Below are 11,091 nucleotides of genomic sequence, written 5' to 3' on the forward strand. Positions count from 1 at the left end.
ATTGCATCCCCCCCATCACTGCCCCCTCTCCAACTGTATCCCCCCCCATCACTGCCCCCTCTCCGCACTGCATCCACCCCCCCCATCACTGCCCCCTCTTCGAACTGCATCCCCCCCATCACTGCCCCCTCTCCAATTGAATCCCCCCCATCACTGCCCCCGCTCCAACTGCAACCCCACCATCACTGCCCCCTCTCCAACTGCATCCCCCCATCACTGCCCCCTCTCCGAACTGCATCCACCCCCATCACTGCCTCCTCTCCAACTGCATCCCCCCCATCACTGCCCCACCTCCGAACTGCATCCACCCCCATCATTGCCCCCTCTCCAATTGCATCCCCCCCATCACTGCCCCCTCTCCAACTGCAACCCCCCAATCACTGCCCATTCTCCAACTGCATCCCCCCCATCACTGCCCCCTCTCCAACTGCATCCCCCCCCATCACTGCCGCCTCTCCGCGCTTCATCCCCCACCATCACTGCCCCCTCTCCAACTGCATCCCCCCCATCACTTCCCCCTCTCCAACTGCATCCCCCCCATCACTGCCCCCTCTCCAACTGCATCCCCCCCATCACTGGCCCCTCTCCAACTGCAACACCCCCATCACTGCCCCCTCTCCATCTGCATCCCCCCCATCACTGCCCCCTCTCCAACTGCAACACCCACATCACTGCCCCCTCTCCAACTGCATCCCCCCATCACTGCCCCATCTCCGAACTGCATCCACCCCCATCATTGCCCCCTCTCCAATTGCATCCCCCCCATCACTGCCCCCTCTCCGAACTGCATTCACCCCCATCACTGCCCCCTCTCCAATTGCATCCCCCCCATCACTGCTCCCTGTCCAACTGCAAAACCCCCCCATCACTGCCCCCTCTCCAACTGCATCCCTCCATCACTGCCCCCTCTCCAACTGCATACCCCCCATTACTGCCCCCTCTTCGAACTGCATCCACCCCCATCAATGCCCCCTCTCCAATTGCATCCCCCCCATCACTGCCCCCTTACCAACTGCATCCCCCCCATCACTGCCCCCTCTCCAACTGCATCCTCCACCATCACTGCCCCCTCTCCAACTGCTACTCCCCCTTCACTGCCCACTCTAAAACTGCATCCCTCCACATCACTGCCCCCTCTCCAACTGTATCCCCCCCATCACTGCCCCCTCTCCAACTGCATCACCCCATCACTGCCCCCTATCCAACTGCATCCCCCCCATCACTGCCTCCTCTCCATCTGCATCCCCCAATCACTGCCCCCTCTCCAACTGCATCACCCTCATCACTGCGCCCTCCCCAACTGCATCCCCCCCATCACTGCCTCCTCTCCACACTGCATCCTGCGCCATCACTGCCCCATCTCCGCACTGCATCCCCCACATCTTTGCCCCCTCTCCAACTGCATCCCCCCCTTCACTGCCCCCTCTCCAACTGCATCCCCCCCTTCACTGCCCCCTCTCCAACTGCAGCTCCCCCATCACTGCCCCCTCTCCAACTGCATCCCCCCCATCACTGCCACATCTCCGAACTGCATCCACCACCATCATTGCCCCCTCTCCAATTGCATCCCCCCCATCACTGCCCACTCTCCAACTGTATCCCCCCCATCACTGCCCCCTCTCCGCACTGCATCAACCCCCCCCATCACTGCCCCCTCTTCGAACTGCATCCACCCCCATCACTGCCCCCTCTCCAATTGAATCCCCCCCATCACTGCCCCCTCTCCAACTGCAACCCCCCCATCACTGCCCCCTCTCCAACTGCATCCCCCCATCACTGCCCCATCTCCAAACTGCATCCACCCCCATCATTGCCTCCTCTCCAATGGCATACGCCCCATCACTGCCCCCTCTCCAATTGCATCCCCAAACATCACTGCCCCCTCTCCAACTGCACCACCCCATCACTGCCCCCTCTCCACTGCATCCCGTCCAATCACTGCCTCCTCTCCTCACTGCATACCCCCCCATCACTGCCGCCTCTCCGCGCTTCATCCCCCCCCATCACTGCCCCCTCTCCAACTGCATCCCCCCCATCACTTCCCCCTCTCCAACTGCATCCCCCCCATCACTGCCCCCTCTCCAACTGCATCCCCCCCATCACTGGCCCCTCTCCAACTGCAACACCCCCATCACTGCCCCCTCTCCAACTGCATCCCCCCCATCACTGCCCCCTCTCCAACTGCAACACCCACATCACTGCCCCCTCTCCAACTGCATCCCCCCATCACTGCCCCATCTCCGAACTGCATCCACCCCCATCATTGCCCCCTCTCCAATTGCATCCCCCCCATCACTGCCCCCTCTCCGAACTGCATTCACCCCCATCACTGCCCCCTCTCCAATTGCATCCCCCCCATCACTGCTCCCTGTCCAACTGCAAAACCCCCCCATCACTGCCCCCTCTCCAACTGCATCTCCCCTATCACTGCCCCCTCTTCAACTGCAACCACCCCATCACTGCCCACTCCCCAACTCCATCCCCCCCATCACTGCCCCATCTCCGAACTGCATCCCCCCCATCACTGCCCCCTCTCCAACTGCAACCCCCCCATCACTGCCCCCTCTCCAACTGCATCCCCCCCATCACTGTCCCATCTCCGAACTGCATCCACCCCCATCATTGCCCCCTCTCCAATTGCATCCGCCCCATCACTGCCCCCTCTCCAACTGCATCCCCCCCATCACTGCCCCCGCTCCAACTGCAACCCACCCATCACTGTCCCCTTTCCAACTGCATCACCCCCCATCGCTGCCCCCTCTCCGCACTGCATTCCCCGCCCCCCATCACTGCCCCCTCTCCGAACTGCATTCACCCCCATCACTGCCCCCTCTCCAATTGCATCCCCCCCATCACTGCTCCCTCTCCAACTGCAAAACCCCCGCATCACTGCCCCCTCTCCAACTGCATCTCTCCATCACTGCCCCCTCTCCAACTGCATCCCCCACCATCACTACCCCCTCTCCGCACTGCATCCGCCCCATCACTGCACCCTCTCCAACTGCATACCCCCCATCACTGCCCCCTCTCCAACTGCATACCCCCCATCACTGCCCCCTCTCCAACTGCATCCCCCCCATCACTGCCCCCTCTCCGGACTGCATCCCTCCCATCACTGCCCCCTCTCCATCTGCATCTCCCCTATCACTGCCCCCTCTTCAACTGCAACCACCCCATCACTGCCCACTCCCCAACTCCATTCCCCCCATCACTGCCCCATCTCCGAACTGCATCCCCCCCATCACTGCCCCCTCTCCAACTGCAACCCCCCCATCAATGCCACTTCTCCATCTGCATCCCCCCCATCACTGCCCCATCTCAGAACTGCATCCACCCCCATCTTTGCCCCCTCTCCAATTTTATCCCCCCCATCACTGCCCCCTCTCCAAATGCATCCCCCCCGTCACTGCCCCTCTCCGCACTGCATCCACCCCCTCCATCACTGCCCCCTCTTCGAACTGCATCCACCCCCATCACTGCCCCCTCTCCAATTGCATCCCCCCCATCACTGCCCCCTCTCCAACTGCACCCCCCCATCACTGCCCCCTCTCCAACTGCATCCCCCCATTACTGCCCCCTCTCCAACTTCATCCCCCCCATCACTGCCCCCTCTCCAACTGCATCCCCCCCCATCACTGCCCCCTCTCAGCACTGCATCGCCCCCCATCACTGCCCCCTCGCTGCATTGCATCCCCCCCATCACTGCCCCCTCTCCAACTGCATCCCCCCCATCACTGCTCCCTCTCCAACTGCATCCTCCCCATCATTGCCCCCTCTGCAACTGCATCCCCCGCCATCACTGCCTCCTCTCCAACTGCATCACCCCCCCATCACTGCCCCCTCTCCAACTGCATCCCCCCCATCACTGCCCCCTCTCCAACTGCATCCCCCCCCATCACTGCCCCCTTTCCGCACTCCAACCACACCCATCACTGCCCCCTCACCGCACTGCATCCCCCTCCCATCACTGCCCCCTCTCCAACTGCATCCTCCCCCATCACTGCCCCCTCTCCAAATGCATCCTCCCCCATCACTGCCCCCTCTCCAACTGCATACCCCCCATCACTGCCCCCTCTCCGCACTGCATCCACCACCCCATCACTGCCCCCTCTTCGAACTGCGTCCACCCCCATCAATGCCCCTTCTCCAATTGCATCCCCCCCATCACTGCTCCCTTACCAACTGCATCCCCCCCATCACTGCCCCCTCTCCAACTGCATCCTCCACCATCACTGCCCCCTCTCCAACTGCTACTCCCCCTTCACTGCCCACTCTAAAACTGCATCCCTGCACATCACTGCCCCCTCTCCAACTGTATCCCCCCCATCACTCCCCCCTCTCCAACTGCATCCCCCCCATCACTGCCCCCTATCCAACTGCATCCCCCCCATCACTGCCTCCTCTCCATCTGCATCCCCCAATCACTGCCCCCTCTCCAACTGCATCACCCTCATCACTGCCCCCTCCCCAACTGCATCCCCCCCATCACTGCCCCCTCTCCGCACTGCATCCTGCGCCATCACTGCCCCATCTCCGCACTGCATCCCCCACATCATTGCCCCCTCTCCAATTGCATCCCCCCCATCACTGCGCCCTCTCCAACTGCAGCCCCCCCATCACTGCCCCCTCTCCAACTGCATCCCCCCCATCACTGCCCCCTCTCCAACAGCATCCCCCCCATCACTGCCACATCTCAGAACTGCATCCACCACCATCATTGCCCCCTCTCCAATTGCATCCCCCCCATCACTGCCCCCTCTCCAACTGTATCCCCCCCATCACTGCCCCCTCTCCGCACTGCATCCACCCCCCCCATCACTGCCCCCTCTTCGAACTGCATCCACCCCCATCACTGCCCCCTCTCCAATTGAATCCCCCCCATCACTGCCCCCTCTCCAACTGCAACCCCCCCATCACTGCCCCCTCTCCAACTGCATCCCCCCATCACTGCCCCCTCTCCAACTGCATCCCCCCATCACTGCCCCATCTCCGAACTGCCTCCACCCCCATCATTGCCTCCTCTCCAATTGCATACGCCCCATGACTGCCCCCTCTCCAATTGCATCCCCAACCATCACTGCCCCCTCTCCAACTGCACCACCCCATCACTGCCCCCTCCCCGCACTGCATCCCGTCCAATCACTGCCCCCTCTCCGCACTGCATCCCCCCCCATCACTGCCCCCTCTCCGCACTGCATCCCCCCCATCACTTCCCCCTCTCCATCTCCTTCCCCCCATCACTGCCCCCTCTCCAACTGCATCACCCTCATCACTGCCCCCTCCCCAACTGCATCCCCCCCACCACAGCCCCCTCTCCAACTGCATCACCCCCATCTCTGCCCCCTCTCCAACTGCAACACCCCCATCACTGCCCCCTCTCCAACTGCATCCCCCCATCACTGCCCCATCTCCGAACTGCATCCACCCCCATCATTGCCCTCTCTCCAATGGCATCCCCCCCATCACTGCCCCCTCTCCAACTGCAACCCCCCAATCACTGCCCATTCTCCAACTGCATCCCCCCCATCACTGCCCCCTCTCCAACTGCATCCCCCCCCATCACTGCCGCCTCTCCGCGCTTCATCCCCCCCCATCACTGCCCCCTCTCCAACTGCATCCCCCCCATCACTGCTCCCTCTCCAACTGCATCCCCCCCATCACTGCCCCCTCTCCAACTGCATCCCCCCCCATCACTGCCGCCTCTCCGCGCTTCATCCCCCCCCATCACTGCCCCCTCTCCAACTGCATCCCCCCCATCACTGCCCCCTCTCCAACTGCATCCCCCCCATCACTGGCCCCTCTCCAACTGCAACACCCCCATCACTGCCCCCTCTCCAACTGCATCCCCCCCATCACTGCCCCCTCTCCAACTGCAACACCCACATCACTGCCCCCTCTCCAACTGCATCCCCGCATCACTGTCCCATCTCCGAACTGCATCCACCCCCATCATTGCCTCCTCTCCAATTGCATCCCCCCCATCACTGCCCCCTCTCCAACTGCATCACCCCCCATCACTGCCCCCTCTCCGAACTGCATTCACCCCCATCACTGCCCCCTCTCCAACTGCAACCCCCCCCATCACTGCCCCCTCTCCAACTGCATCTTCCATCACTGCCCCCTCTCCAACTGCATCCCCCCCCATCACTGCCCCCTCTCCAACTGCATCACCCCCCATCACTGCCCCCTCTCCGCACTGCATCCCTCCCATCACTGCCCCCTCTCCATCTGCATACCCCCCATCACTGCCCCCTCTCCAACTGCATCCTCCCCCATCACTGCCCCCTCTCCAACAGCAGCCCCCCCATCACTGGCCACTTTCCAACTGCCTCCCTACCCATTACTACACCCTCTCCCACTGCATCCCCCCCATCACTGCCCCCTCTCCAACTGGATCCCCCCATCACTGCCCCCTCTCCAACTGCATCCCCCCCATCACTGCCCCCTCTCCATCTGCATCCCCCCTATCACTGCCCCCTTTCCAACTGCATCACCCTCATCACTGCCCCCTCCCCAAATGCATCCCCCCCATCACTGCCCCCTCTCCAACTGCATCTCCACACATCACTACCCCCTCTCCGCACTGCATCCCCCCAATCACTGCCCCCTCTTCGCACTGCATCCCCCCCATCACTGCCCCCTCTCCAACTGCATCCCCCCCATCACTGCCCCCTCTCCAACTGCATCCTCCCCCATCACTGCCCCCTCTCCAACTGCAACCCCCCCATCACTGCCCCCTCTCAGCTCTGCATCCCCACCCATCACTGCCCCCTCTCCAACTGCATCACCCCCCTATCATTGCCCCCTCTCCATCTCCATCCCTCCCATCACTGCCCCCTCTCCAACTGCATCACCCCCATCACTGCCCCCTGCCCAACTGCACCCTCCCCCCCATCACTGCCCCCTCTCCGAACTGCATCCACCCCCATCACTGCCCCCTCTTCAACTGCATCCCCCCATCACTGCCCCCTCTCCAATTGCATCCCCCCCATCACTGCCCCCTCTCCAACTGCATCCCCCCCCATCACTGCCCCCTTTCCGCACTGCATCCCCCCCCATCACTGCCCCCACTCCGCACTGCATCCCCCTCCCTTCACTGCCCCCTCTCCAACTGCATCCCCCCCATCACTGCCCCCTCTCCAACTGCATCCTCCCCCATCACTTCCCCCTCTCCAACTGCATCCCCCCCATCACTGCCCCCTCTCCGCACTGCATCCACCCCCCCATCACTGCCCCCTCTTCGAACTGCATCCACCCCCATCACTTCCCCCTCTCCAATTGCATCCCCCCCATCACTGCCCCCTCTCCAACTGCAACCCCCCCATCACTGCCCCCTCTCCAACTGCATCCCCCCCCATCACTGCCCCCTCTCCGCACTGTATCCCGCCCCATCACTGCCCCCTCTATGCATTGCATCCCCCCCATCACTGCCCGCTCTCCAATTGCATCCCCCCCATCACTGCTCCCTCTCCAACTGCATCCTCCCCCATCATTGCCCCCTCTGCAACTGCATCCCCCCCATCATTGCCCCCTCTCCATCTGCATCCCCCCCATCACTGCCCCCTCTCCAACTGCATCCCCCCCATCACTGCCCCCTCCCAGCACTGCATCCCCACCCATCACTGCCCCCTCTCCAACTGCAACCCCCCCATCACTGCCCACTCTCCAACTGCTTCCCCCCCCATCACTGCCCTCTCTCCAACTGCATCACCCTCATTACTGCCCCCTCCCCAACTGCATCCCCCCCATCACTTCCCCCTCTCCAACTGCATCCCCCCATCACTGCCCCCTCTCCTCACTGCACCCTCCCCCCCATCACTACCCCCTCTCCGAACTGCATCCACCCCCATTACTGCCCCCTCTTCAACTGCATCCCCCCATCACTGCCCCCTCTCCAATTGCATCCCCCCCATCACTGCCTTCTCTCCAACTGCTTCCCCCCCCATCACTGCCCCCATTCCGCACTGCATCCCCCCCCCATCACTGCCCCCTCTCCGCAATGCATCCCCCTCCCATCACTGCCCGCTCTCCAACTGCATCCCCCCCATCACTGCCCCCTCTCCAACTGCATCCTCCCCCATCACTGCCCCCTCTCCCACTGCAACCCCCCCATCAATGCCCACTCTCCAACTGCTTCCCCCCCATCACTGCCCCCTCTCCAACTTCATCCCCCCCATCACTGCCCCCTCTCCAAATGCATCTCCCCCATCACTGCCCCCTTACCAACTGCATCCCCCCCATCGCTGCCCCCTCTCCAACTGCATCCCCCCCATCGCTGCCCCCTCTCCAACTGCATCCCCCCCATCACTGCCCCCTCTTCGAACTGCATCCACCCCCATCACTGCCCCCTCTCCAATTGCATCCCCCCCATCACTGCCCCCTTACCAACTGCATCCCCCCCATCACTGCCCCCTCTCCAACATATCCCCCCTCATCACTGCCCCCTCTCCGCACTGCATCCCCCCCCATCACTGCCCCCTATCCATGCTGCATCCCCCCATCACTGCCCCCTCTCCAACTGCATGCCCCCCATCACTGCCCCCTCTCCGCACTGCATCCCCCCATCACTGCCCCTTCTCCATGCTGCATCCCCCCCATCTCTGCCCCCTCTCAAACTCCATTCCCCCTATCACTGCCCCCTCTCCGCACTGCATCCACCCCCCCCATCACTGCCCCCTCTTCGAACTTCATCCACCCCCATCACTACCCCCTCTCCAATTGCATCCCCCCCATCACTGCCCCCTCTCCAACTGCAACCCCCCCATCATTGCCCCCTCTCCAACTGCATCCCCCCATTACTGCCCCCTCTCCAACTGCATCCCCCCCCATCACTGCCCCCTCTCCAACTGCATCCCCCCCCATCACTGCCCCCTCTCCGCACTGCATCCCCCCTCATCACTGCCCCCTCTCTGCATTGCATCCCCCCCATCACTGCCCCCTCTCTAACTGCATCCCCCCCATCACTGCTCCCTCTCCAACTGCATCCTCCCCCATCATTGCCCCCTCTGCAACTGCATCCCCCCCCATCACTGCCCCCTCTCCAACTGCATCCCCCCCCATTGCTGCCCCGTCTCCAACTGCATCCCCCCCATCACTGCCCCCTCTCCAACTGCATCCCCCCCATCACTGCCCCCTCTCCGCATTGCATTCCCCCACTGTCCCTCCCCATGTTGCTTTGCCCCTTTTCTCCTTCTGTCCAGGTTTCCTGCCTGTCTGAGGTTGGATGAGGAGAGGAAGTAGCAGCTTGGGGTAGAGTCAGCTGCTCACTGCACACACTGCCGCTACCACTGCATTGCCCCCACTACCCCCCACTGCACTCTGCATTCCACCACACTCCACCCGTACTGCCTTCTCCCTACAATGCACCACCATCCACTGCCACTTCCCCAACTGCCGCTCCCACTCTCCACCCCACTGCCCCTTCGCACTCTGCACCCACCCATTTCCCCTCCCCACTTCACTACCCCACCCCTTTCCCCACTCTGAAAGCCCTACTGCCCCTCTCCCCACTCCCTACTGCGCCTCTGCACTCCGCATTTACCCCCATATCGTTCATAGACCCAACACACTGCTCATCAGCTCAGCCCCCTCCTCCCATCCCAGCCTTTAGAAATGTGGGGTACAGAATTGAGGGGGTGTGAGTCAGGGGACCATGAGTGAGGAACACTGTAGTAATGGACCTAGCAGTATGGGAGTGAGTAGTTCAGGGTAGAGGAATGATGGATGCAGGAGTGAAGAATAGAGGATTGAAGGATCCATAAATCAGAGCTAAGGGGTGAGGGCACAGGGTAGAGGAGTTAAGGCCAAAGGAAGAAGAGTAGAGGAGTGAGGGGTAAGGAATTGAGGCGTGCCGGAGTGAGGGATTCTTATTTGAGTGTTGTGGAGTAAAGGAAACAGCATTGAGAGATCCAGAAGTATGGGATAAAGGAGTGAAGGGTGCAGGAACCACTGTTTTGCTGAGTGAGGGCATATGGGAGTGAGGGGTGGTAACATGAAAGGGTAAAGGATTGAGAAGTAAAAGTGAAGGGAGAGGAGGGAGGAGTGTGTGAGTGTGAGGAACAGCGTTGAAGGATGTGGGAATAAGCAATCAGGCAGAGGATCTCGGGGTGCAGGAGTGGGAGGTAAACAAGTGAGAAAGGGTGGGGCGGAGTACAAGGGTGAAAACAACAGAACTGGCAGAGGATGATAGGGCACTGGAGTGAGGGATGCAGGAGTGAGGAGGGGTAGAAAAGTGGTACAGGAGTGAGGTGTTTCTAAGTGAGGGCTACAAGAATGAAGAGTACAGTAGTGAGGTTTACGAGGGTGAAGGGTACAATAGTGGGGACACTTCAGTTAGAAGCAGAGGGGTGAGGGGTGGAAGAATGAGGGTTGGAGAAGTGAAGGTTAGAGGGGAGGGGACACGAGTGAGGGCGGGAGGAGTGAGGGTTGGAGGAATGAGTGGATGAGGAATAAGGGGTGGAGGAGTGAGTGGATGAGGAATAAGAGGTGGAGGAGTGAGGGGGAGAAGTGATGGGATAGCAATGCGGGTGGAGGAGTGAGGGGATGAGGAGTGAGTTGGAGAAGTGAAGGGTGGAGGCGAGGTGGAGGAGTGAGGCGTCGAGCAGTGAGGGATGGAGGAGTGAGGGGTGTGAGAGTGAGGGGTATTGGAGTGAGCAGCATGGTGAGGTGAGTGTTAATATTTGAGGTAAGGTGTTAATATTTGAACAACTTCCCGCTGACTAACAGACAGGCCACAAACTGGTTTACCTGAGAAGCCTTATATATATAAAAATGGCTGTTGTAAAACTATTGAAAACTGCATTTCTGAACCAAGTACTTGTCATATTACCGGCCGCCTCTGCTAGAATACACAGTTTGCCTGTGCAATAAAGATAATACTTGCATTGAAGTTATGTTCGATAGAAATAAAGAGAAATTAAAATCGACCTAACTCTGAATTACCACATTTCTTGACCATTATTTATAATTTTGTCAGTGAAGTCATAGTTCAAGACGTGTAGAATTAGACAAATGTTCCCAAGTATTGATTCCAATGGTGATTAAAAAAAAGGTTTCAAATAAATAGCGCATTCAGACTAACTGATCATCTCA

The sequence above is a fragment of the Cetorhinus maximus genome, unplaced genomic scaffold, assembly GCF_964194155.1.
Source record: "Cetorhinus maximus unplaced genomic scaffold, sCetMax3.hap1.1 HAP1_SCAFFOLD_1450, whole genome shotgun sequence".
Taxonomy (NCBI): Eukaryota; Metazoa; Chordata; class Chondrichthyes; order Lamniformes; family Cetorhinidae; genus Cetorhinus; species Cetorhinus maximus.